Here is a 27,309-nt window from a genome sequence, read left to right on the forward strand (position 1 = left end):
TGCTTTCTTTGTCTGGTGTCCGTTTGTTATCATTCCCTGCGTCTTGCCGTCCTTGTGGTTTTGCTTTTCCGAGTCTTCCGTTTTCTGCCTGCCGCAGGACAGCTTTTGTTGTGCGACTTTTTATTTTAAATAAACCTTCATTATCTTCACGCTTCCTCCTTGTCTCTCCAATCTGTATTTTGGGTTCAAGCCTTGTATTTCCCAAGTCGTGACTTGTAGACCATGCCAATAAACAAGCAAGCTTGGTGTCATGGCCCTGGAACTAGACATAGAGCACCTTATAACGATCCATATTAACGTTGCCCCTTTTAGGTGGCGACCCCTAGGGGCTGCAATAGTTATCGCGGAAGAAAATGGGCAAATAAAAGGCAGGGGTGTCAAACTCCATTTCACAAAGGGCCACATTGGAAAATAAGAAAAACACCAGGGGCCAGACGTGTATAGTTTGACATGATTTTATTTAATCGGAAAAAGTCTAACATCTTTGACTATATTATTGTATGTCTCATATAGCGCTTTCACATACAATTTGGTCCACACAAAGCTCTAAAAAAGTATCTTAGTCATCACAATTGTTTAGCAAAACAATACATTCTGATAACATTTTTCAATAGTAGGCTACCACGCAGCCGACTCACAGCAACCTGTTTCACAGCCTGAATATGAAAACTCACTGGTATTGGGGGAATTTCTGATTCTCGAAGGCGGCAAATCTGCCAAATGTGGCTTTGACTGATGCATAATTTCAGTTTGCAAAAGTTTTCCCGTCTTTTTGGTTGGATGCACAACTAGGCGGGATAAAATTTAATGTGGACCTAAATTGATTTGTGGATTTGTCCCGCGGGCCTTAAGTTTGACACATGTGAAACAAGGGGACAGAGTATAAGAGCGCTGTTAGTGTTATGGTGGCCTGGAATCCCCATTGTAACCGTTATATCATTATTTCCCAATTAGCATAATATCCCTTTGTTGTCATTGCTTTTCTGTTAAATGTCATTTTTAGCTACTGTTCTGTTTGATTGTAAGTTGAGCAGTCACAGAGTAGGTATGCAACAAAAGTTTTGACCCAGTAGGGTAGGGGTGTCAAACTCAACTTGACTAAGGGCCACATTTGAAAATGAGAGTCACATAGAGGGTTGTATAGTTTATTGACCTACTTTTATTTAAGGGAAAAATGTTCAATATTTTCAACTGTATTGCATGTCTCATATGGTATTCTCACATCCAATTTGGTCTGCATAAAGCCTAAAAATGTCAGCAAAAACGTTCCTTAGCCATCCCAGAATTTAGCAAATCAAGGAAAACAATGATTACATTTTTAAAAGTAGGCTACCTGATTTACAACAACCTGTTTCACAGTCCTGAATATTATGCAAAGTCACAGTCTCAAAGCAGGTAAATCTGACAAATTCTGCTTTGAGTTTCCCGTAATTGCAGTTTGAAAAACATTTCCTTGCTTTTTGGTTTGGCGCACAACTAGGCGGGCCAACATTTATTGTGAACCTTAATTCAAATGCGGGCTCGGATCAAAATCAGCGTTTGGTATTGTATTGTCCTACAAAAACCCATAGGGTCACAAACCTAATACTCCTGTGTAATTCTTCACAAAGCTACCTTCCCCTTATGGCACAAAATATTCTCCTTTTTCATGTTTTCCTTCCACCTTATCTTCTCATTTTACTTGCTCACACACACTGCCTTCCCTGTTGTTTTTTTTCCACTTCACTGTATCTTTCTTTGTTTTAGTGACACATATGTTTTCTACACACACACACACACACACACACACACACACACACACACACACACACACACACACACACCACTGATGTGGTAGTGTGCGTCTTATCGTCCCCTCTCTCCTCTCCAACCTCATCCTGTTCAATAGACCATAATAGGATAAAGGTGTTGACGTCAGCCACCATTGAATGAACATTATGATGCGTTTCTCCTTTTGTGCAATCTTTCCACTGTCTGGTCTCCTATGAACAGACTGAGGTGAAATTTATTCTCTCCTCTATTGTCTTTTAGTGTCTTCTATTCACAGCAGGGAGAGCCCTCCAGTTTTTTTTCTCCATTTTGTTTCCCTCCTTCATTTCTTTGGGAAGAGAAAAGGTAATGAAGATGTTCCATACTGCAAATGAAACCATGATGATCGTCATCAGCAGCATCGCTCTTCACTTCTTTTTTACTGACTAACTAAAGACATTATCATGGTTGGCTGAGAGTGGCTCCTCTGCGATAAAAACTCATATGAGATGACACGGAGTCAGCTGGTCCTGAGTCTAAGAATACATGCATACATGGCTGAATGAGATTAAGCGGGAGCTAGGACCAGAGAATGGCTGGGTTTCAAAAATAGACTTTCCCGATTTTAAAGTGATTTCCTTTTGAACGATCCAATATTGATTCATAAAATCCAGAATTGATCTTTGTGTGTAACTCGGTATCGGCGAGGTTTCCTGGGCAGATAAGATGGCATTCATGGACGATTTTAATGTGTTTTTTTTTAGCGGTCGGATTAGGACAACAGTGCACTAGCACATGCAGGTTGTTTGTATGATTAAATTTGTGCTTATAGTAGGGGTGGGGAAAAAATTTGCAAATCGTATGTTTCGGGATTTTTTTGCGAGGATTTCCGAAATCGATTCTTTTCCCTGGAATCAATATTATTTTAAATGTATTTTTTTTCCACTCGCAGATCAGTCTGGCATCTTGAGATAGAGACAATTTGGAGCCATTCGCCATCGACCGACCAATCAGCTTTGGTTTTGAGGCGGGTTTAGGTGTGATGCAACGAGAAGCGACTGTTAGTCTAAACAACATGGCGGCTTCCACGGATGAGATGAGCGTGGCCATTGCACAAGATTTTATCCAAATTAGAGAGATCAAAAGACGGCACTGGAGGCTTTTCTCGGAGGAAAAGATGTTTTTGCTCTTCTCCCGACTGGTTTTGGCAAGAGTTTGATCTGATTGTTGATAGACAGATGGTTTATCCAATCAGCTAACCAGGATTTTCGCCCCTTCCCAAAAGTTCTCCAACGGAAAGTTCCCAGATGGATATGCCGAGTAAATGTGAAGCAATCCATCTGGTGGAGTCAGGTTAGATATATTGTCTCTAGAAGTGTATTATTCAACTTTTATTTGTTGTTAAAGCTAGTGCGTAGTTTCTGTCGCCCCCTTGAAAAATTCTAAGTAATGACAACAAAACTGTCGGTGCATCCACATGATACAAGCTTCAGTGATCAGCCCTCCCCCCTCACGCAGTTGCTAGAAGCCAAGGAGGACACGGAGGATAAAAAAAAAAACATGATGGTACTGTACTTAAGTCCAAATGTTGAGGTACTTGAGTCTTTTCTCTTAATGCCGCTTTCTTCTAGCCTGGCTCTGCCTCCTACGTACTTCCGCTCAATTTTCATTTTCCTTCAGTACATTGTCTGGGTTTGCGATATATTCTTGGGTTTTTCTCCGGGCCAAATATTTGACGGTCCAATCAGCGAACAGAGGGAGTGGCTGAGAACGATGACGTTGAGGTCGTGCGCTAGTTTGAGTTGTTGGCGGAGAAAGATGCGAGCGAAGCCATTCGGTCTGTTGTGGCAACACTGCCGAATATCCAGAAGTTAAAGGCCGAGCAAGAACAATCTTTGCTGAGTTTTTGTTGTTGGCCATGATGTTGTGGCCCCTCCTCCCCACGGGGTTCGGGAAAAGTTTGACTTTCCAGCTCGCTCTGTTAGTGGTGAAGGAGTTGGCTAAGGTGAACGCTAGCGATTGGTCACGGCAGATCCAGCGTGGCTCTGGGCAGATCCAATAGTTTTAAACTTTAACAGAGTACCCGCCTTCAAGGAAGTTAACACTCAATGGAGAGTGGCCAGACTCTCTGTACAAATGAAATGTACCAGAGTCTGGTAGGACCAGGCTAACTTTCTACTTCTACTCTGCTACATTTCAGAGAGAAATATTGTACTTTTCACTCCACTACATTCATCTGACAGCTTTAGATACTAGTTACTTTACACATCAAGATTTCTGCACACAAAACACATGTAGTTATAAAATCTGATGTTTTATTGTAAATGAAACTAGCCAACAATATAACTGCCTACAATTCCAGCTGAGATGATTAAACCATTAAACACACAACTGTTTGGATGGTTTACACTTTCTAAAATGTGAGGATTTCTGCATTCTGTACTTTTACTTTTAATACTTTAAGTACATTTTCCTGATGATACTTACAAACTTTAATTAAGTAACATTTTTAATGCAGGACTTTTACTTGTAACAGAGTATTTTCATAGTGTGGTATTAGTACTTTTACTTAAGTAAAGGATCTGAATACATCTTCCACCTCTGTTCACACTAAACCAATTTTAATGATCACTTTCCAACCATCTGAGGTTGCCAAGGTGCAAAGTTACCGTCATGCAGCTTTAATGATCAGTCAGTCCTCACATTCACTGGTGTCTTCCACAAACGCCTCTGCACATCTTGTACTTTCCTCCTGGTCTTTTCTTCTCTTCTACCATTCTTCAACACAGGCTGCTAATGAACTGCTTACCAAGGCTGAACTAATCAAGGCTGACTGCTCTCTGTCACTGTCAATTATACAGCCCACCCTCCCATCCCATCTTCCTCTCACTCCCGCTCTTCATCTCCCTTACAAAGGCTTGGCAGGGACCAGACTCTGCTTCTCTGCTATAAATTGAAAAGTAACACAAGAATGATGGGATAGCGACACTACGACAGACACTGGGGTGGAGATGGGGAGGCAGGTGTGTGTGTGTGAGTGTGTGTGTGGATTCCATGTACCCGCAGGTTTCAACACATTAGCTCACTAGCCCCCCCAATTGGTTGGTTAGATGCCCACAAAGAGCCAGGTTCTGTCTGAGGGTTCTGCATGTTAAAAGGATGTTTCCCCTCACTGCCACCGCACTGTGGGCAGTTGCTCTTGGTGGGGAATTGTTGGGTCTCTGTAAAGTATAGAGTGTGCTCTAGACCTACTCTATCTGACAACGTCTGTTATGATTTGACACTATAAATAAATTAAATTGAAAAAAATCCAGTGGGTGGGAAATGTATAAAGGAATGAATGCTTTTTTTTGAACATGTAAAAAAATAAATAATAATAATACAATAAAAAACTAAAATAATAAAAACACAATATTAACTTAACATGTCCGAAACGGAATAGGGAGAAGCAAAAGCTTATTTAATCCTACCCCTTTATATAATAATAAACATTATTAATGGCTTCATATTTATATCATATGTTTAACACATTATATGCACACACACCACAAAAAAAACATACATATTTACAGTACAGGCCAAAAGTTTGGACACACCTTCTCATTCAATGTGTTTCTTTATTTTCATGACTATTTACATTGTAGATTCTCACTGAAGGCATCAAAACTATGAATGAACACATGTGGAATTATGTACTTAACAAAAAAGTGTGAAATAACTGAAAACATGTCTTATATTTTAGATTCTTCAAAGTAGCCACCCTTTGCTTTTTTTGATAACTCTGCAAACCCTTGGTGTTCTCTCAATGAGCTTCATGAGGTAGTCACCTGAAATGGTTTTCACTTCACAGGTGTGCCTTGTCAGGGTTAATCAGTGGATTTTTTCACTTATTAATAAAAAAGCAAAGGGTGGCTACTTTGAGGAATCTAAAATATAAGACATGTTTTCAGTTATTTCACACTTTTTTGTTAAATACATAATTCCATATGTGTTCATTCATAGTTTTGATGCCTTCAGTGAGAATCTACAATGTAAATAGTCATAAAAATAAAAAGGAAACGCATTGAATGAGAAGGTGTGTCCAAACTTTTGGCCTGTACTGTACATATGAACATATTCACTCATATCAGCTCCACACAACTCTCTCTGTGTTTCTCAGTATGACTAGTGAAGTTCAGAAGATTGTGGCGTCCGGCGACTTTCCTGCACAGAAACTCGAGTGAAGATAATGACCTCTTCTGAAGAATGCGTCATGTTGTTTAAATCCTCCGTGTCCTCCTTGGCTACTAGCAACTGCGTGGAGGAGGGGTAGGAGTGCGCTGCATGATCACAGAAGGCTTCTAGCATGTGGATGCGCCGACAGTGTTGTTGTCATTACTTAGAATTCCTCATGGGGGAGGCAGAAACTATACGCACTATAGCTTTAAATCCTACGCTTTCTGTACTCCAAAACAACGAACTTTCTCCCTCCCTTATGTTCCACACTGCTGTCTTCCAGCAACAAGTTACGCAGCGAGATTTCAGAACGAGACTTCATCATCTTTCCATAATGTAGTCAGACGCTTATAATAATGTGATCCTGTCAGTGGCCAAAACAAGCAAATAGGGTCCATGGTCTAGGGCATTTTTACATTTCTTTTTAAATTCACCTTTAAAGTGTATTTGCATATAACTGATCCCTGTGTGTTTGATATCAAAATGTTCAGAACAAACTCAGCTTTCAGTATAATGATGCCAAAATTTCTTCCAGAGCAACGTGTAAAAAAGATAATTTATAATTTACAAAAGTAGCGTAATATATGACTAAAATAGTAAATAAATGTCTAAAATGAAATTTTGTAATATCGCTTTTTGAGTAGGAGTGTCAAACATTGCTTCGACTTGCCGGTCTTGTGTCCCCAAGAGGGTTAAAAAATACAGAAATTCCAATTTTTTTCGTTATCTACAAATTAGGAATTTTGTCAAGCATTCTTTTTCTCGCCTAGATGCGATGAGATATTATGACCAAATCTCCCACCTCCAAACATTTGATCTCTCGGTTTGTTAACCTCTTTGTTGTGGCAACCCCTTCCCTCCATATTAAAGAGGCGCGGATCAAGGACACCGACGAAGTAATATCTGACGAGCTATGGGCGAAAGGGTTAAAAAGGATAAAAGCATGCTCTATTAATGCTTGACTTCAGCTCATTTAGTTTAAAGTAGTTCATAGGTTGCACTACTCCAAGACTAGACTGAACAAACTTTTTCCTGCTGTCTCCCCCACTTGTGATAAATGCAAATCAGCTGATGGAACTCTTGGGCATCTTTTCTGGTCCTGCTCTAAGCTCACAAGGTTCTGGGTTGACATTTTCAGTTTGTGCTGTTTATAATAGACAACTGGTTCCTGACTGTCTCTTAGTGATACTGGGCTGTTCCAACGGTTCTTTGGCTCTTCCATCCGCTTTACAACAAGCCCTCATGTTTGGTATGACCATTGCAAAACAGATTATCCTAAAGGAGTGGAAGTCAGCTTCCCCTCCTTGCTTCAAGAGGTGGCTAAATGATATGGTTTCCTGTTTACACCTTGAAGAGGTTCGGTTTTCCATGTCTAACTCTCAAGATAAGTTCAAGAAGATCTGGGGCCCTTTCATAGAATACATTAGGAAGGATAGACCACAAACCTTTTTTAATTTTTTTTTAACATTTTTTATTTTTTTTTACTTTTGTTAGTTATCCATACTGAGACTTTGCCACTCCCTTCTGGCTCAGGCCTCCTTGACTCAATCGGTGTGAGTGGACTTTGTGGGACATCTGTTCAGTGAACTGACATATTACATTATGACAGTATATTTATACATTTTCTTTTCTATATAATGGCTGTATGTTTTTTATTTGTTTTGTTGTGTTTTAATTGTCTGGTTTACTGTCTTTTTTGTTTGTATTATGTGTGCCTGTGTATATATATATATATATATAAAAGAAATCTGCATAAATAAAATTAAAATTAAAAATACAGAAATTCCCCTTGAAATTACTGTTAGTAGTTTGATGTTTTTCTTGATGAAAAAGTATGATCAGTTAAAAACAAGTCAAAAACTGTAATCTGAGATATACTTTGTACATAGGATCTATATAGGAAATATAGGATCCATTTTTTTTTCTCCTTTCTTTCAGCTACAACAGCACAGTCAATATCTTGTACTGTCAGAATATGGCTTATCCAACCACTGATGTCAGAAACAAAGATTTTCAGAAAAAAAGTTCAACAGCAAAAGCTTGTTAAGAGACATCTGGAAGGGCCGTGCCCATAATGTGGTGCTTGCTTTATTGACTCTGTGTAGGCAAGGATGTGGTGCTTGCTTTATTGACTCTGTGTAGGCAAGGATGGGATTCAGATGGTGTTTACCACCACCAACAGCCTTGGAGTCTCCTGAACAAAGAGTGCAACCAGGGGGGCATGTAAACAGGCAACTGTTGACAACACAGGGCCACGGTGTAATTACAGTCATCTATTCAAAGACTTATTACATGATCAAATGTTTGCAGTGGAAGGTTAAAGAGCAACTGACAAAGTATGTTTGTGATTGATTCATGCATTTGTGGAATAATCTTCTGTCCTTCATATCAACAGATATTTGTCCATAGAACCTTGAGCACAGAGACAAGCTCCTCATTGGGACCAAATAACTTAAGACATCGGCTCCAAGGCTGCCATCCTTCCCTCCAAAGAGGCAGATAGTATATTTCACAAATATAAATATAATAGTGTAAATGTATAAATATTAGGGCTTTCAAGTCAAGTAAACTGTATTACCCCCAAATGGGACAATTCTTTCTACAACCAGCAGAGAACAAAAGACAGCATTCCATACACAACATAACACACATTCTTATTCTATACTCCAACGGGACAATTTACATCAAGGTATTAATGAGACCAATGCCAACAGGTACAAATGAGCTCTTCCATCTCTTGGTGTTACACCTGGGTAACAGGTACTTGCGAACCGATGGCAGCAACATGAATTCACAGGACAAGGGGTGACTTTGATGGCTTTGGCCTTCCTTGTGACTCTGACCCTGTATAAAAGGGATAACTCTACAAAGTGAATCCCTGCAATTTTGCCACACCTCTTAACAATGCTGTTTATTCTATGCTTATTTTTTAAATTAGGGGCCCAAACCAGCAGATAAAAGAGAAAGTTAAAACACACTCAATAAAACAAGAATAAAACATTTTCATAAAAGATGTATCAATATTAAAAAATCTCGTCTTCCGAAAAAAAAATACATTCGTTGTTGGGCCTTAGCACAAACTGCATCTGTGTTGGCGTCAAATGTTAAAATATTTAATCGCGATTAATCACAAATTAATCGCAATATTTTTTTTATCTATTCTCAATGTACGTTAAAATGGATATTTTGCAAGTTTTAAATTCTCAAGTGGTATTTGAGACTGTGAGTACTTCGGTTTTAACTCAGTTCACATCGACAGCACATGCAGATTGCAGATAACTTTAGTCTTGTGGAGAGAACCATCTGGAACGGCTTTGAAACTCAACTTGCCATTCAAAAGAGCCTTTTCTTGATCCATTTCTGCTCAATGAGGTTTGTCTCTGCTAGCCAAGCACTCCTGCCCGCCATCTTGTCTCAGCCGCCTGTGCAGTGCTGCTGCGCAAGAGCACAGAGGGGGAGAGAGCAGCGCTTTTAGCCGAGGATCTGTGGACTGCATGCATGGGTATGAATCAAAACATTAATATCTTTGAATATATTTAGTCAGCCCATGGGCCCACCACCTGTGGGAGGAACCGTTGGGGTCGGGTGCGATGCCACATGGGTGGCAGTGAAGGTCAGGGGCCTCGACGGACCAGACCCGGGCGGCAGACGCTGGCTCTGGGGACGTGGAACGTCACCTCTCTGTGGGGGAAGGAGCCGGAACTGGTGCGGGAGGTGGAGCGCTACCGGTTAGATCTGGTGGGGCTTACCTCTACGCACAGTCTCGGTTCTGGAACCATACTCCTGGATAGGGGTTGGACTCTTTTCTTCTCCGGAGTTGCCCAGGGTGTGAGGCGCCGGGCGGGTGTGGGGATACTCACAAGCCCCGGCTGGCGCCGCTGTGTTGGAGTTTACCCGGTGGACGAGAGGGTCGCCTCCCCACGCCTGCGGGTTGTGGGGGAAAACTCTGACTGTTGTTTGTGCATATGCACCAAACAGGAGTTCGGAGTATTCGGCCTTCTTGGAGACCTTGACTGGAGTCCTGCATGGGGCTCCAGTGGGGACTCCATTGTTCTGCTGGGGACTTCAACGCGCTGCGTGGGCAATGATGGAGACACCTGGAGAGGCGTGATTGGGAGGAACGGCCTCCCTGATCTAAACCAGAGTGGTTGTTTGTTGTTGGACTTCTGTGCTATAACGAACACCATGTTCGAACATAGGGATGCTCATAAGTGTACCTGGTACCAGAGCACCCTAGGCCGAAGGTCAATGATCGATTTCATAATCGTTTCATCTGATCTGAGGCCGTATGTTTTGGACACTCGGGTGAAGAGAGGGGCAGAGCTGTCAACCGATCACCATCTGGTGGTGAGTTGGGTCAGGGGGTGGGGGAAGACTCTGGACAGACCTGGTAAGCCCAAACGTGTAGTGCGGGTAAATTGGGAACGTCTGGAGGAGGCCCCTGTCCGACAGACTTTCAACTCACACCTCCGGCGGAGCTTTTCGTGCATCCCTGTGGAGGCTGGGGGCATTGAACCCGAGTGGACAATGTTCAAAGTTTCCATTGCTGAAGCTGCGGCGAGGAGCTGTGGTCTTAGGATCTTAGGTGCCTCAAGGGGCGGTAACCCACGAACACCGTGGTGGACACCAGTGGTCAGGGAAGCCGTCCGACTGAAGAAGGAGTCCTTCCGGGATATGTTATCTCGGAGGACTCCGGAGGCAGTTGCAGGGTACCGAAGGGCCCGAAGGGCTGCAGCCTCTGCCGTGAAAGAGGCAAAGCAGCGGGTGTGGGAGAAGTTTGGAGAAGACATGGAGAAGGACTTTCGGTCGGCACCAAAGTGTTTCTGGAAAACTGTTCGCCACCTCAGGAGGGGAAGGGGAACCATCCAAGCTGTGTACAGTAAGGATGGGACACTGTTGACCTCCACTGAGGAGGTAATAGGGCGGTGGAGGGAGCACTTTGAGGAACTCCTGAATCCGACTAATACGCCCTCTATATTAGAGGCAGAGCTGGAGGATAACGGGGGATTGTCGTCGATTTCCCAGGCGGAAGTCACTGATGTAGTCAAACAACTACACAGTGGCAAAGCCCCGGGGATTGATGAGATCCGTCCAGAAATGCTCAAGGCTCTGGGTGTGGAGGGGTTGTCCTGGTTGACACGCCTCTTCAACATTGCGTGGAAGTCTGGGACGGTGCCAAAGGAGTGGCAGACTGGGGTGGTGGTTCCTCTTTTAAAAAGGGGGACCAGAGGGGTGTGTGCCAATTATAGGGGTATCACACTTCTCAGCCTCCCTGGTAAAGTCTACTCCAAGGTGCTGGAAAGGAGGGTTCGGCCGATAGTCGAACCTCGGGTTGAGGAGGAACAATGCGGATTCCGTCCTGGTCGTGGAACAACGGACCAGCTCTTCACTCTCGCAAGGATCCTGGAGGGAGCCTGGGAGTATGCCCAACCGGTCTACATGTGTTTTGTGGATTTGGAGAAGGCGTATGACCGGGTCCCCCGGGAGATACTGTGGGAGGTGCTGCGGGAGTATGGGGTGAGGGGTCTCTACTCAGGGCCATCCAATCTCTGTATGACCAAAGTGAGAGCTGTGTCCGGGTTCTCGGTAGTAAGTCGGACTCGTTTCAGGTGAGGGTTGGCCTCCGCCAGGGCTGCGCTTTGTCACCAATCCTGTTTGTAATATTTATGGACAGGATATCGAGGCGTAGTCGGGGTGGGGAGGGGTTGCAGTTTGGTGGGCTGGGGATCTCATCGCTGCTCTTTGCAGATGATGTGGTCCTGATGGCATCATCGGCCTGCGACCTTCAGCACTCACTGGATCGGTTCGCAACCGAGTGTGAAGCGGTTGGGATGAGGATCAGCACCTCTAAATCGGAGGCCATGGTTCTCAGCAGGAAACCGATGGAATGCCTTCTCCAGGTAGGGAATGAGTCCTTACCCCAAGTGAAGGAGTTCAAGTACCTTGGGGTTTTGTTCGCGAGTGAGGGGACAATGGAGCGGGAGATTGGTCGGAGAATCGGGCGCAGCGGGTGCGGTATTGCATTCAATCTATCGCACCGTTGTGACGAAAAAGAGAGCTGAGCCAGAAGGCAAAGCTCTCGATCTACCGTCAGTTTTCGTTCCTACCCTCACCTATGGTCATGAAGGCTGGGTCATGACCGAAAGAACGAGATCCAGGGTACAAGCGGCGAAATGGGTTTCCTCAGGAGGGTGGCTGGCGTCTCCCTTAGAGATAGGGTGAGAAGCTCAGTCATCCGTGAGGAGCTCGGAGTAGAGCCGCTGCTCCTTTGCGTCGAAAGGAGCCAGTTGAGGTGGTTCGGGCATCTGGTAAGGATGCCCCCTGGGCGCCTCCCTAGGGAGGTGTTCCAGGCACGTCCAGCTGGGAGGAGGCCTCGGGGAAGACCCAGGACTAGGTGGAGGGATTATATCTCCAACCTGGCCTGGGAACGCCTCGGGATCCCCCAGTCGGAGCTGGTTAATGTTGCTCGGGAAAGGGAAGTTTGGGGTCCCCTGCTGGAGCTGCTCCCCCCGCGACCCGACACCGGATAAGCGGACGAAGATGGATGGAATATATTTAGTTTTTTCCCTGATGTATTACAAGTTTTCTGTAATTTAATGTTTAACTATGCAAATTAGGCATTATCTAATGAAAAATGCGCTAATTTGCATATATTTAAAAAAAAGAAATTTGAGTATTGGATAAAGCCAGGTTCAAAATTATTTTTTCATTGTGTTCACATATTAGATGGGGAAAACATTACAGAGGGATTTATGGATATCTACTTTTGTTATCCTGTAAATCAGAATATACTGTCAATAGCCTTAAAAAAACGATTTTCGCCATGTTTTTTGGAATAAAATGTTATATAAATCAGGCTAGGAATAATATATTTACAAATCCCTCTGTAATGGTCTTCATAATTTAACTAGGTACAAGACTAGAAAGAGAGTCGGCAGGTTGCACGGTTACATTAGAGTCGGCAGGTTGCACGGTAACATTAGAGTCGGCAGGTTGCACGGTAACATTAGAGTCGGCAGGTTGCACGGTAACATTAGAGTCGGCAGGTTGCACGGTTACACTAGAGTCGGCAGGTTGCACGGTTACATTAGAGTCGAGCGGGCCGGCCGGTTGCACGGTAACATTAGAGTCGAGCGGGCCGGCCGATTGCACGGTTACATTAGAGTCGAGCGGGCCGGCCGGTTGCACGGTTACATTAGAGTCGAGCGGCCGGCCGGTTGCACGGTTACATTAGAGTCGAGCGGGCCGGCAGGTTGCACGGTTACATTAGAGTCGAGCGGCCGGCCGGTTGCACGGTTACATTAGAGTCGAGAGGGCCGGCCGGTTGCACGGTTACATTAGAGTCGAGCGGCCGGCCGGTTGCACGGTTACATTAGAGTCGAGCGGCCGGCCGGTTGCACGATTACATTAGAGTCGAGCGGCCGGCCGGTTGCACGGTTACAATAGAGTCGAGCGGCCGGCCGGTTGCACGGTTACATTAGAGTCGAGCGGCCGGCCGGTTGCACGGTTACATTAGAGTCGAGCGGCCGGCCGGTTGCGGCCAACCATTGAATATATATAATGCCAACGGCACGAATGAAGTAAAAGAAAAAAACAGGAGTGAGTCGGTTCATTGTCGTATGGCACTCGATTCTCCCGGCTCAGTGACACGAGTCGGGTTAATTAACCGGCTCTTCGGTCAGTTCGTCAACACTAGTATATGTGATGACAGGGTGCAGACAGCGATCGAGGAGCAGCGGGATGTTTTAGAACGCCAACTTTGATGAATTTAGGAGAAATCTACCGACGCTAACAGACAAAGTGTAGTAAAATAAAGACCTAAATGTGTCTTTTTTTCAACACATGTCTGAAAGAAGACATGTTATTGAACACAAATCTCAAAATTGACCAGTGAAGAAAAAACGATGTTTTTGCCTGCCGTGTCTCGCCTTAATTTGTTGCTAGTCTCTTTTTGTGAATAAAGTCGCTAAAAGGGTCTGAAAAGTCACTAAATCTAGTGACAAAGTCGCCAAGTTGGCAAAACCGTAGACAACATTACTGCTGCAGCTTCCTGTTCTCTCAAATCGGCCCGAGCCCCCTATCACAAAACGCACATGCATTAATCCTGCGTCAAAGAAATTAGTGGCGTTAAAAGTAATTTGCCTATACTTGTTATTATCATGTTCAATTTTACATATACAGTATATATATATATTAGGGCTGTCAAAATAACGCGTTAATTTCGATTAATTAATCTGAGAAAAAATAACGCGTTAAAAAAAAATAACGCAGATTAATCCATTCCATATTGACTGTTGATCCAGAGCCGTTCTAGCCACCATTCGACTGTAAAATGAAGGAGGGAGACGAGAATGTGCTGCCTGGATCATTGATTGGAACATTTAGCTACTTGTTACTTCTTCCTGCCAACCCTGGCTACCGAAATCTGGTGCCACTGATATGTCTGCTCTTCTCTCTGATGCTCTGAAACGGACGATACAGGCAACACAAACACCGCTGCACGTGACGCTAGTTAACACTATACTCGACAGCAGCTAACGTTAGCCTACCGCTAGCTAGTAGCTGGATTAAACACTGTTAAAATGCTGACAGCTAACGCTAAACGGTGTAAAGTTTTACTGTGTTTTACTGTAGAGGATTCAACACCGGTATGTAACAATCTGCTAGCCTGACCAGCCAGCTGCCACTAGGGTGCGTCTAACAATCTGCAGCTGCCGTCGGAAAAACAACACAGACGGTGCATTCAATGAAACTGGTAAACTACAGCCCAGTGGTGCATTTGAAGTTATTGTAAATATCCTTTTTTCCATCTGGTGGTTGTTTTTGTCGTTCAACAGCAATTTACTTGTGAAATAAGTTATTGTTATTGTTATAGATTATTATCAAATCATTTAATTTTGACCATATGGCCTTAGCAATAAACAAGCCCTTCTTTAATGTCACCGACTGTTGTTTAGTACCCTTCTTTTTTCTTTTCTTTTTTTACTTTCTTAAAAAGTATCGGTTCAGGCACCGTTAATTATGTATGCGATTAATTTCGATTCATTAATCACAGAGTATGTAATTAATTTGATTAAATGTTTTAATTGATTGACAGCCCTAATATATATTAGTATCCACATTTTTGACATCATAATTGATATTATAATACTGAACTATAATTACCGATGCATTACCATTTTAATAGTGTACTTGGTCGAGGTAGAACTATTATACTAGGTTGCATATTTTGTACGTTATGTGAATTATTACTCCAAGTAGTGTAGCTACTTGTACTCCAAGTAATGTAGCTACTTGGAGTACAAGTACACTAAAAGCAGCATACCATGGAAATACTCAATTATAACACTGGTAGAAAGCATTTGTAAGATTGTTATAACAGTATTGAGATTCCTTCTTCATAGACTCATTGTTCATATTACACTATTGGAAGAATCTTCTTTTTAGACTATTCCACTATTATCACATCTGGTCCATTGTTGTTTTTTTCAAGCAGCTAGTTGCTTGGTGAAGAATATATGAATATTAATCTGTACAGCGTTATGTAATGCAATGTAATACAGTGTGTGTGTGTGCATGTGTGTGTGTGTGTGTGTGTGTACAGTGTGAACCAGCATCTATTAACATGACTACCGCAATCTTTGGAGTTTGTGTTGGTGTGTCTCTCTTGCCCTCTCTGCTGTGTTTGACCAATCAATGACAGACATCATCAGTTATGACGCCGCTGGGAGATGGAACAGAAAGAGGTGAAAAACAAACAGACACTCGATTCCTATCTGACAGTGTTAGGGTTTTTTTAATCTACCGTATTTATAGTATATATGCAATTTGACTTACTTACAGGATGTGGTGGCTCTTTAAAGCTATTCACATCACATACAACAGTCATTGGTATTTATGTAACAATGGTTTTATCTTTGTGGGAAAGCCCAAGTAGCAACTGGGGGGACCTATTGATGGCATTGTTAAGTGGTCCTTCCTTCCATTCCAGAGAGCTTCAACACTGTGTCCGGGATCCCTAGGGGGTTCTCAGAGTTACTGCAGGGGGGGCCCACCAAATTATTGTTAAAGTGTGAAAGTTTTTTCAAAAATAAAAATTCAAAATTGCTCTTCTGAAAAACATAGTAAACAAGTTGACACCAGTCGCCAAGTGAAGATCGACAATGTATCAAAGACCAAGGAGAAGGTGCAAAAAATTAAGCATTGTAAGACATTATTGATAGATAGACATAAATGTTTGCCATATTTCGTCAACGGTTACAGAGTTGAGAGATGTCAACCTATTTGTGAGAGAAATAAACACTAATGAGTAAGGTAAACACTAAGTTAGCTATCCACAGATACAATTCTAATCCGAAGGACTCACTGTGCCACATGTATGGTTAACATTGAAACATGATTTATTAAATCATGCCAACAATCATTATTTTAATAGCTTAGTATTCTATGCACTAAAAATGTATGTGTTAAGGTTTTAGGCTGCCTTAGACGTTATTGAAGGCTTAGATTAATATGCAACTTAATTTCATACAATATATGTTGTAGGGGGTCCATCTCTCTTAAATCTAAGGTGTCCTAGCTTAAAAAACGTTGATGTCCCCTGCTCTATTCCTACATCGTGGTCCAGAGCAAGACATCTAATAACTACAGGTCAATCAGATCAATATGTATTTTGCTGTTTGATATTCGTGGGGACAATTGTAGTGATCCCTTGGTCTTTGTTCCAACCAAGCCCCCATGAACAGTGCTGGGCTGCATCATTTTTGCCATAGAAACCACAGGCCAAAAAAGTACCTCTTTCCTTACCGTCCATTGGTAAACAGCTGTTAAACTATAAAAAATGGAAAGAGCATGCCACACGTTCAGAATGTACACTTTGTACTATCATACTTTAAGTCATTAAAGCTTCAGTGTGTAGTTTCTGTCTCCCCCATGAGGAATTCTAAGTAATGACAACAAAACTGTCGGCGCGTCCACATGACACAAGCCTTATGGGACCGCGCACGTGCCCCCACCTCTCCTCCACACAGTTGCTAGTAGCCAAAAAGGACACAGAGATAATGACGATGTTCACGCCTCGCCGTCGTCCATTAATACCTGACAATGGACAATGGGCATTAACCTTGTAACATTTCTGCAATAAAATGTCTAAAAAGCCAATAGACCTACAGTATATGTTGTGGCGCTGTGTACTCACATTATCCAAATGTTTCCAACGATGATCAAACCCAGAGAAATTCATATCATGTTAAAGTCACATTATTCAAGGTAACAGTCCGTTACGTTTGGTTGCCTGTCGATGGCGTCATATCCGCTTTGTGCATGCGTCAGTGTTGGGTTTGTCTGCCAGAAGCTGTCATAAATTGACAGTTTATCTAGTTTTAAGTTCAATTTTTACGATACACATTATAGATATTGGTGGTTGGTGGTTTTATCTCTATATTTTAACCGGATGTACCAAGACATTCTCGCATCTAAACAGCACACTAGGTTGATTGCCAACAACTCCCAAACCAACAAATATAACTGCAGAACGTCTGCGGATCTGCTCAGGAACAGCGTCGGAGTCAATAGATTTCCATTAAAGTCAGTGTGTGTATTTTCACTGACTGCAGAATGGCTGCGTTACGACTCCGGCACAGCTCCGGCGATCCTTCGGAGCAGATACGCAGAGCTTCTATTTTTGCCGGATGACGGAAAGCTCCGCAGCAACTAATAACAAAATAAAACATCCGGTTAATTTTCGAAATAAAATACACGGTGCTCACGGCGTATCATATATATATATATATATATGAAAATACAGCACACAGTTGTTTCCCCTCTACTCCTCTGGATGGAAACAAACTGTTGTTGGTTTTGTGGTTCTGTTGTAAGTGAATTCGTGAGATCTCGTGGGGCCTCGTGACTTCAGCTGTCAGTCATGGCCGCAGCTGTACCGCAAGAAATCCAGACCTCGTGGGTATTGAAGGACGGCGGAGCACGGAGCCGACGCACAGCCGTTCCGATCCGCAGCCATTCCCCAGTTAGTGGAATTTCGGGGTCAGTGTTGTATTTAATGTTGTGACACGGCTGCACGGTGGCCATTTTAAACACAGGGATTTAAGGAATCAACACAGTCAAAGGAAAGTCCTTGTAAGTATAGTAAAAAAAAAGTGTGTGTGTGTGTGTATGTGTGTGTGTGTGTGTGTGCGCTCACCCTTGACTGACAATATCCTCCAGCAGAAAAGCAGGTCCAACCTTCTCCACCTGCCCCCCGACTGTCCAGAGAATTAAAACACATCTCTCCCTCAATTCACTCCCAGCCATGTTATTTAAAGTAATTAACCTTAATTTGCCCAAAAAAGACAAATCTGTATTAGACCACTGCCTCTTAAGCAGAGGCCCAGTCGCCAACCGCCGTCCATCTCCCTGCGCTCCTAATGGGGTCTCTGCTTAATCAAAATTCAGCCATCAGATCTTGATATTGAATCATCTTTTAATTGGGAGCTACATTCTGGTTAATAGTTTTATAATTCGCAGGCTCTAATAGTCTCACCACTGGGATCCGCTCCAGTTTTTCTCGCTCGTTGAAGCTGCCACAGCGGTGAGGACACTCACACGTTTGCACACACACACACACACACACACACACACACACACACACACACACACACACACACACACAAGCAAATATAAAGATATATATGTGTGTATGTGTGTATATATTCTTTTATATCCCCCCCCCCCCCCCCCCCCACACACACACACACACACACACACACACACACTACACACTAGGTGTCTCTGCTTGTAATTCCACTACGTTTATATAGGATCCAAAAAATGAGGTCAAATTGTCAAATAAGACTCGTCCAGAGCCCCTGAGACTCTATGTCCAGCTCTATATTTAGCTGCTGAGGAGTTCATTCTTATGATGTGTGAAGAAAAGAGGGACTTGTACCGGAGCTGCATTGATGTTAAAGCTCTCCAGCAGGGATATGTCTGCTCCTCAGGGATGGACTTTTCTTGTGTTCCCATGCGTCCCCTCTGCGTGCTGGTTGTAGCGTAGAGTTCTATTAGTTTCGCGTTTACAGACCTTCCTCCACAGCGCTGCCAAGGAAGGTCTGGCTAGTCCACATAGCATTCCGGAATGGGAGGAAAAACGTGCTCTGGTTTATTGGCATTTCTTTAAACCAATCACAATTGTCCTAAGCTTTCGCACGAAGACGCTGCAAAATAGCCTCGGGAAGGAACTTGTTTTGGTGGAACACGTGTACGTTCAAAAGTAGTTTTAGTCGTGCAACAGAACACTCAGATTGGACCAGTTAAACATAGTCCTCTAGCCTTTGACCTCTTATCCCGCAACGACGTCTCATAACAACAACAACAACAATTCACTATCGGTCCACACTATATCAGCGCCAGCTATAGGCCTGGAATATGAAGTAGCGTGTTGAGTCATTTACAAATGGATCCGTTTGGACTTAGACTTCTCTTTATGGATCCCTTTAGGATGACTCCTGCAAGGAAATTAGATTTCCAGCAGCAGATTTAGCATCTTACAAAACACTCTTTAAATAGAAAAAAGATAGAAAAAATACAGTATAAGAATAACAATAAACTTTAGCTAAATATTTTTACAAAAATAAACAAACAGTAAAACAACAATAAACTACAGATAAATAAAGAGAGATATATAGGTATATAGGACTGTGTATGGTATTGTGTTATTATACAGTTAATAAATAAATGACATTTATTTATTTAGCATAAATTAGCAGTTAAGAGCAGTTAGAGTGTTCAGGTATGTATGTGAGTAGATTATTAATTAATAATTTATTGCACAGTGTTCTGTTCTGTCCTCTCTACCCTATTTCCTCCTCCCCCCGAGTGAGGAGTTGTACAGTATGATGGAATGAGGGACAAAGGAGTTCTTTAGTCTGTTGGTCCTACACTTGGGAAGGAGCAGCCTTCCACTGAACAGGCTCCTCTGGTTGCTGATGACGGTGACGGCAACTATTCTCGAAACGATGCCAGGGAAGACGGGGGAAAAAAAGATTGTTGTGGTACGTGTGGACGTGGCCTAAGGGGCCAAAATCATCAGATAAATCCCTGCAGTGTGATTAGCTTCATGTTCTGCTTCCTGAATGCGGAGAGTATAAAGGAGAGAGGTCTACACTCTTTAAATTAAGTTTTACGGTATAGGACATTATTTTATTAGTTTATTATGTAATGTGTAGCCACGTAGATCTTTTAAAAGACGTTGTGTTAGATGTTAATGGTAAAATACGTAAATATACCAATGCATGTCTTCCGTTGTAGGGGTTTGCCCTCTTGGGGACATACTGTTCAAACCTTTTTTTGAATGTATTTGAACCATTCATCAATAAAGGCTGTTAAACTTTTTTGTCAACAAGAGTCCTTTGGTTTCTATGCTGTTCAAAACGAATTCAGAAGGAATTTCGAAAGTGGCCAATTTTGACAGCCCTACAGGCCGGTTTGGTAATAAATGGTTGGCGGCACAGTCAAGAGACAGAGAATAGCAAGTAGCTTTGTGTTTACATGGGGACATTCAGAGAGTTTGTTTAGCGTGCACGGGGCCAGGGATCGATGGAGCAAGGTGAGGGGAGAAGAAAGATGCAGCTGGGTGAAATGGAGAGAGCAGGGCATGCCTTTGTTGTCCTTTTTCTATTCTTCCTCAGTCCTCTCCCCAGCGGGCTGATTTGCTATCGATTAGCAGGCTGGACTCCGGCTCCACACCTCCATCTAGCAAGGCTAAGGCTCAAGGCTGGGCCTCAACAAATGAGCAAAAGTATATGTATGCTTTAAAATTTGTGTGAGCAAGCAAACACAGACAAACAAACACACACACACACACACACACACACACACAATGCCATACACTTAATCTTTTAAAAATTGTGTACCAGACTGACTTTAGAGAAAGTCGATGAGCAGCTCTGTACCTGTGTCATTCTATTTCGAGTCTGTAATGCATTTATTGTGGAAAAAAGTACAAAATAAAGTAAATTTAGACAAAAAATTGTCTTTTGTATTGTCCTTACGGTAATATGATGAGTTAAGAACAAAATCAATCAAAATCTTGAGTTTTGAACAAACATTTCATTTTTAAATTTTGGTGTACTGATGACGACAAAATGGAGTGGTTGTTTAAATGTAATATAAGTTAGCTACTTTTGTCTCTAAAGCCTGGCAAAAAAGACAAGAAGGTTTATTTGTTTAATATATGTTGCTATTCTGGTATCTGGTCTCCTGATGTAATTAATGGTGTCTTGTAAGCCTGTTTGGGCTGGGCCTATTTTTTTTCCTTCATGACATAATAATAAAATTATTCATTCATTCATTCATGTACTAATTTAATGACCCCGGCAAATAATTCTATGATGATAATGTATTTCTTCTGATTCCACCCGCTATCCAAGTGCAGCACAAGTTCGCCAGGCGAGCCTGGGTACAAAATGGCCATATAGCACCTTTGGTGTCTAAATCCTGTTGAGGATAAAACCCAGGATGAAACAGCGTACTATATTATATGATTTATTAGCTCAATACAGTGGCTACTATTAGAGACATTGCATGACTTCAAATTAAAAGGCCCTGCGCTGCTGTGAGTGTAGCTACCTTGTGAGGCAGTGTACATTCTAAGTTTTCGAGCAGTTTGAGTTCAGTCATTCAGATATTTTTGAGGACAGAAACTTGCAATACAGTCTAGCAGCGGATCTCACACAGCCACTTCTCCTGTCTTGTTTTTGACTTCTCCATGTTATCTTACATATGTAGGCCTACATCTCTCATCCTGCAACAACTCTTCTCTTTCCTTAGTAAGGGTGACACACTCATACACACTCCCATCAGGCTGCAGGTTGGTGTGCTGCAGAGTAATCTCTTACACAGAGGCAGAGGGAGGCAGTGGAGGGTGGAAATTAGGTTTCCAGCCCTCCTCCCACCTCTGTTCCCCCCTCAGCCTTCGTGCCCAGTGCCCCTTTATTTATTGAGACTTGCCTACAGTATGAAATCTACACCTGCATACAAAGACCAAATTAGATAGCATCATTTGTTACATGTTTAGGCAATCCCTTCTGTTGTTGTCTTTGATGTAATGTTTAAGGGACAGTGGAGATGCCCCATAAAGGTTGAATCAGGCCATTGCAGAGGCCAGCATTGACAGCCATCCTCCAGTGTTTGCGGAGACGTACACACAAGCAACAGAGGACACAATAGTCTCCCCCCTCTCAACTCTATTCTCTCTGCCTCCATCCCTTCCCCTTCTCCTCCCTGGCAACTCCATGTCCCATTCACGCATTAGAATAGTTCACAGGGGCGCTCCCCGCTTCACAGGTAATAATAAGGCCCGTTCCGAAGGCTGCCTTCCACATGGAGGTTCCTCTTGAATAGCCAACACAAAGTGAGAACATGTACCGGGTATGAATGGCCTCATGGGTGCGCCGTATCATTCATGGAAATCCAATCTCCCCGCTCATTCTTTAAGTGGACCAAAGGGGATATCGAAAAGGATTGTCAATGTATCAGTTTTTTCCCCCTTACATTCTCATATCTCTAAGTGCTCAATGTCCGTTGTAGTCTGAGGATGTTGATGAACATGGGACCAAGGACTTATGGAAATTCTATATTGACTAAAACCTGGACAAAGTCTGTTTTTCAATTGGAGTACAAACATGTTGGTTGGCGGTAGTGAGATATTTAATGCAAGAGATATCGGAATCAGTATCTACATATAGGCCCCTTTTTACTCAGCAGTAAGGCCCCTACATGTTTCACTTACTTTTCTCACTTATTCTGATTTGATTTCCCTTTTCAAACTAACTCTTTGGTTAAAATGATATATCAAAATCGGGGTTAAAGATTGATATTTGGAGTTTTGAAGGCAATCCTAATAGAAGCTAAAGAAAATAACACAGTACATATGTATACAAAGAGCTACAGAAGCCCTGTCAGGCAAGGTTAAAATAATAATTGCTAAAATTGACAAACCAAGTTCATCTCCTATGTACGAGATGTTATCTTAGTGTATTTCCTATACAATTTAGGAGATATTATCTCTTACAGTGGACATTTGTAGTTAACTGAAAAGGTAAAACCTTTAGTGTATGCTTCATTTGGTTAAACTTTCAATTCCCTTGTAATTTCCAATAAGCACTTCATTCTGCATTGCGTTCTCACTATCAAACAGCTTAATAAAGCCTAGACAGTCATCTTATACGCATAAGATTATATCTTCTACATAGGAGATAAACTTGTATCATAAACCTTATAAACAAGTCATAAACGTTTATGACTTCTGTCATTAAGTGTCATTCGGTTTTTGTCATGACAAGTTGACATTGTTTGGCTTGTCTTGATTATGACAACTTGACATTAATCAAAGTTACATTACCAGAAGTTGTCTTGGTCATGACAACTTGACATTACATTTGTCTTGATTATGACACTTTGACATTAATCAAAGTGTCATTACCAGAAGTTGTCTTGGTCATGACAAGTTGACATTAAATTAGTTTGGGATGTCTTTGTAATAACAACTTGACATTAACCAGGATGACATTACCAGAGGATGTCTTTGTCATGACAACTTGACATAAACAGAAATTCACCTCTTTTTGTATTCATGACATTTTGACCTAATGATTATTATAATTAGATGTGCAAGATTAGAGACCAATTCTAGCACTTTTTCAGATAGATGTCTGACAGAGGGATATTGAATCACATCGATTCTTCACATCCCAGAGACTTCCAGGGTTTAGAGATTCCCAGTTCAGGATCGAGAATCTGAACGTAGATGGATTTCCCTTGATTCATTCTTCATGGTGGAAGGACAAACGGAAACCAAACTCATATGGGCCCCAATGTTGAACATCTCTGAACTCTTGTCATCAAAGAACAATTGAGCTCACAGAACTGAAAAGGGTTTCTTTTGTGTGCACACTTTATTTTTTCAGTTAGTTTATCTGTATGTATGCCATATTTCTGTGTATATTAATACCACTTTACTTGAGGTCAAAGAATGTATTTGTTACACTGTCATAATGTGGTAATGACAGCAAGTCTTATCTATGATATCTTAATGACAAATAAAAATGTTACCACTTTACTTGAGGTCAAATAATGTTTTCGTAACACTGTCATAATGTTGTCATGACAACAGGTCTTATCCATGATATTTTAATGACAAATACAATTGGTACCACTTTACTTGAGGTCAAAATATGTATTAGTTACACTGTCATAATGTTGTCATGACAGCAAGTCTTATCCATGATATCTTAATAACAAATACAATTGGTACCACTTGAGGTCAAAGAATGTATTGGTTACACTGTCATAATGTGGTAATGACAGTAAGTCTTATCTATGATATCTTAATGACAAATACAAATGTTACCACTTTACTTGAGGTCAAAGAATATTTTCGTAACACTGTCAAAATGTTGTCATGACAGCAAGTCTTATCCATGATATCTTAATGACAAATACAATTGGTACCACTAAACTTGAGGTCAGAATATGTATTAGTTACACTGTCATAATATTGTCATGACAACAAGTCTTATCCATAATATCTTAATGACAAATACAATTGGTACCACTTTACTTGAGGTCAAAATATGTATTAGTTACACTGTCATAATGTTGTCATGACAACAATCTTATCCATGATATCTTAATGAGAAATACAATTGGTACCACTTTACTTGAGGTCAAAATATGTATTAGTTACACTGTCATAATGTTGTCATGACAACAAGTCTTATCTATGATATCTTAATGACAAATACAATTGGTACCACTTTACTTGAGGTCAAAATATGTATTAGTTACACTGTCATAATGCTGTCATGACAACAAGTCTTATCCATGATATCTTAATGACAAATGCAATTGGTACCACTTTACTTGAGGTCAAAATATGTATTAGTTACACTGTCATAATGTGGTAATGACAGCAAGTCTTATCTATGATATCTTAATGACAAATACAAATGTTACCACTTTACTTGAGGTCAAAGAATGTTTTTGTTACACTGTCATAATGTTGTCATGACAGCAAGTCTTATCTATGATATCTTAATGAGAAATACAATTGGTACCACTTTACTTGAGGTCAAAATATGTATTAGTTACACTGTCATAATGTTGTCATGACAGCAAATCCTATCAATGATATCTTAATGACAAATACAATTGGTACCACTACTTGAGGTCAACATATTTATTAGTTACACTGTCATAACAGTGTCATGACACCCAGTTGTGAAATTTCCTGTCAGACATCTATCTGAAAAAGTGCTAGAATTGGTCTCTAATCTTGCACATCTAATTATAATAATCATTAGGTCAAAATGTCATGAATACAAAAAGAGGTGAATTTCTGTTCATGTCAAGTTGTCATGACAAAGACATCCTCTGGTAATGTCATCCTGGTTAATGTCAAGTTGCAATTATAAAGACATCCCAAACTAATTTTATGTCAACTTGTCATGACCAAGGCAACTTCTGGTAATGACACTTTGATTAATGTCAAAGTGTCATAATCAAGACAAATTCAATGTCAAGTTGTCATGACCAAGACAATTTCTGGTAATATCACTTTGATTAATGTCAAGTTGTCATAATCAAGACAAGCCAAACAATGTCAACTTGTCATGACAAAAACCGAATGACACTTAATGACGGAAGTCATAAACGTTTATGACTTGTTTATAAGGTTTATGACACATTCATGACAGTGTCATGTCATAGTTATGACAGTGTCATGTCATGGCTATGTCGGTACTGTCAAGTAAAGTGTTACCAAACATGCTCTTGTTTATTGGCCTTTCTTTAGGCATTTCAAAGGTTGTTTTAGTCGTAGACCTTTGAGGTATAGTGCTCAGGGTCACCACATTGTCTTAATACGGGCCTGGTCAGTCTACCCTGGATGGTTTACACATTATGGCGAATAATCTAAATCCTTATGAAGAAAATGAATGGGGTTTTCCACACTGCTGAGCTCTATGGGCCAACAAAATGTCCTCACATTCACAAACACACACATAGACGTCAGTGTCTGCAGGGCCTTTCGTAAGTGTGGCATGACAGGAAGAGACACACACTTTGTCTCCTCTCCTTCATTTCTCTTTCCATCTCCTGTCTGCCGAGGCTCCTCCATCTATTCATTTCCTTCATCGGACGGCCATCTCTCACTCTGTCCATCTCACCCTCGGCCTGCTGCGGCGTTCCCACCTCCCTCTTTCTCTGCTCCTCTGTTCTTTTTCTTTGTAGCGAGTGGTGAGCGCTGACAGCTCTGGCAGAGACAAAGTGCTGATGCTGGGCTTAAAAGTGACCGCCCCTGTCCTGCAGCCACACAGCTGGGAAGCCAGAGATCCATCACCCCATGGCATACCCAGAGCAGCACTGAGAAGGGGGGGGGAGCAAGAGGGCAGGTGGAAGGAGAGTAATTGGAAGACTAACAACAACACATTCTGCAAAATCAAAAATGATCTCACCACTGCAGTGTGTCAACAAGAATTTACTATATTACCTGCAAAAGAATTGTGAAGTGGCCAACATAGGGCTGTGCCATTAATTAACATTGATCAGGTGCCATATTGATGCTATTTATGTATGTGTACATTGAGTACAGTGTGAAAGTAAAAATACATTTTATTTATGCAGAATGCCCAAGTGCAATAAACCTCTAAAGATGCATGAATACCTGTGATAAATAATCATCATCGCAGTATTAAACGACACCATAATATTCTGTTGGTACGATCGTTTGGTACCAGGGTTAAAGCAAGGTGATGGGACTTTAATAGAAATACAGAATATTTAGAGAATTAAAAGTTGAATTCTTAAGTAATAAAATACACCGTATTCATATACTTGGACTGGTATAACCTGTCACTTTATGGTGCTAATGTTAGCTATTGTTAGCACACTTTAGATACATTTTGCCTGTTAAGTGACTGACTTTATGATTTTCTTTTTCACCACCGTGACACCATCAGGGTATTTTCTGAGACACAACAAAGCTTTTCCAAAGTCACTTTAGACATTTTTTTTACAGGTTGATTAGTACTTCACATGACTGGACATAAAATCAGTGCTTTACGATCATTTGGGCAGTTACATGTGGAGGACAGATCACACAGATGGCTATTCCAAACTATTAAGCAGCTACTATAAAAATGCACATTTGCACTTGACGTTTAGTATTAACTCAACAAGTTTAAAACTCAAACTAAAAGCCAAGAGTAACAAAGAGTGTCACTGACATATTACCAGCAAGAAAATAAAAACGATTCGATTTCAGATTAGAAAATGTGCTGGCTGTCAGGT

Source organism: Perca flavescens, chromosome 3 (genome assembly GCF_004354835.1).
Source record: "Perca flavescens isolate YP-PL-M2 chromosome 3, PFLA_1.0, whole genome shotgun sequence".
In the NCBI taxonomy this organism is placed as follows: Eukaryota; Metazoa; Chordata; class Actinopteri; order Perciformes; family Percidae; genus Perca; species Perca flavescens.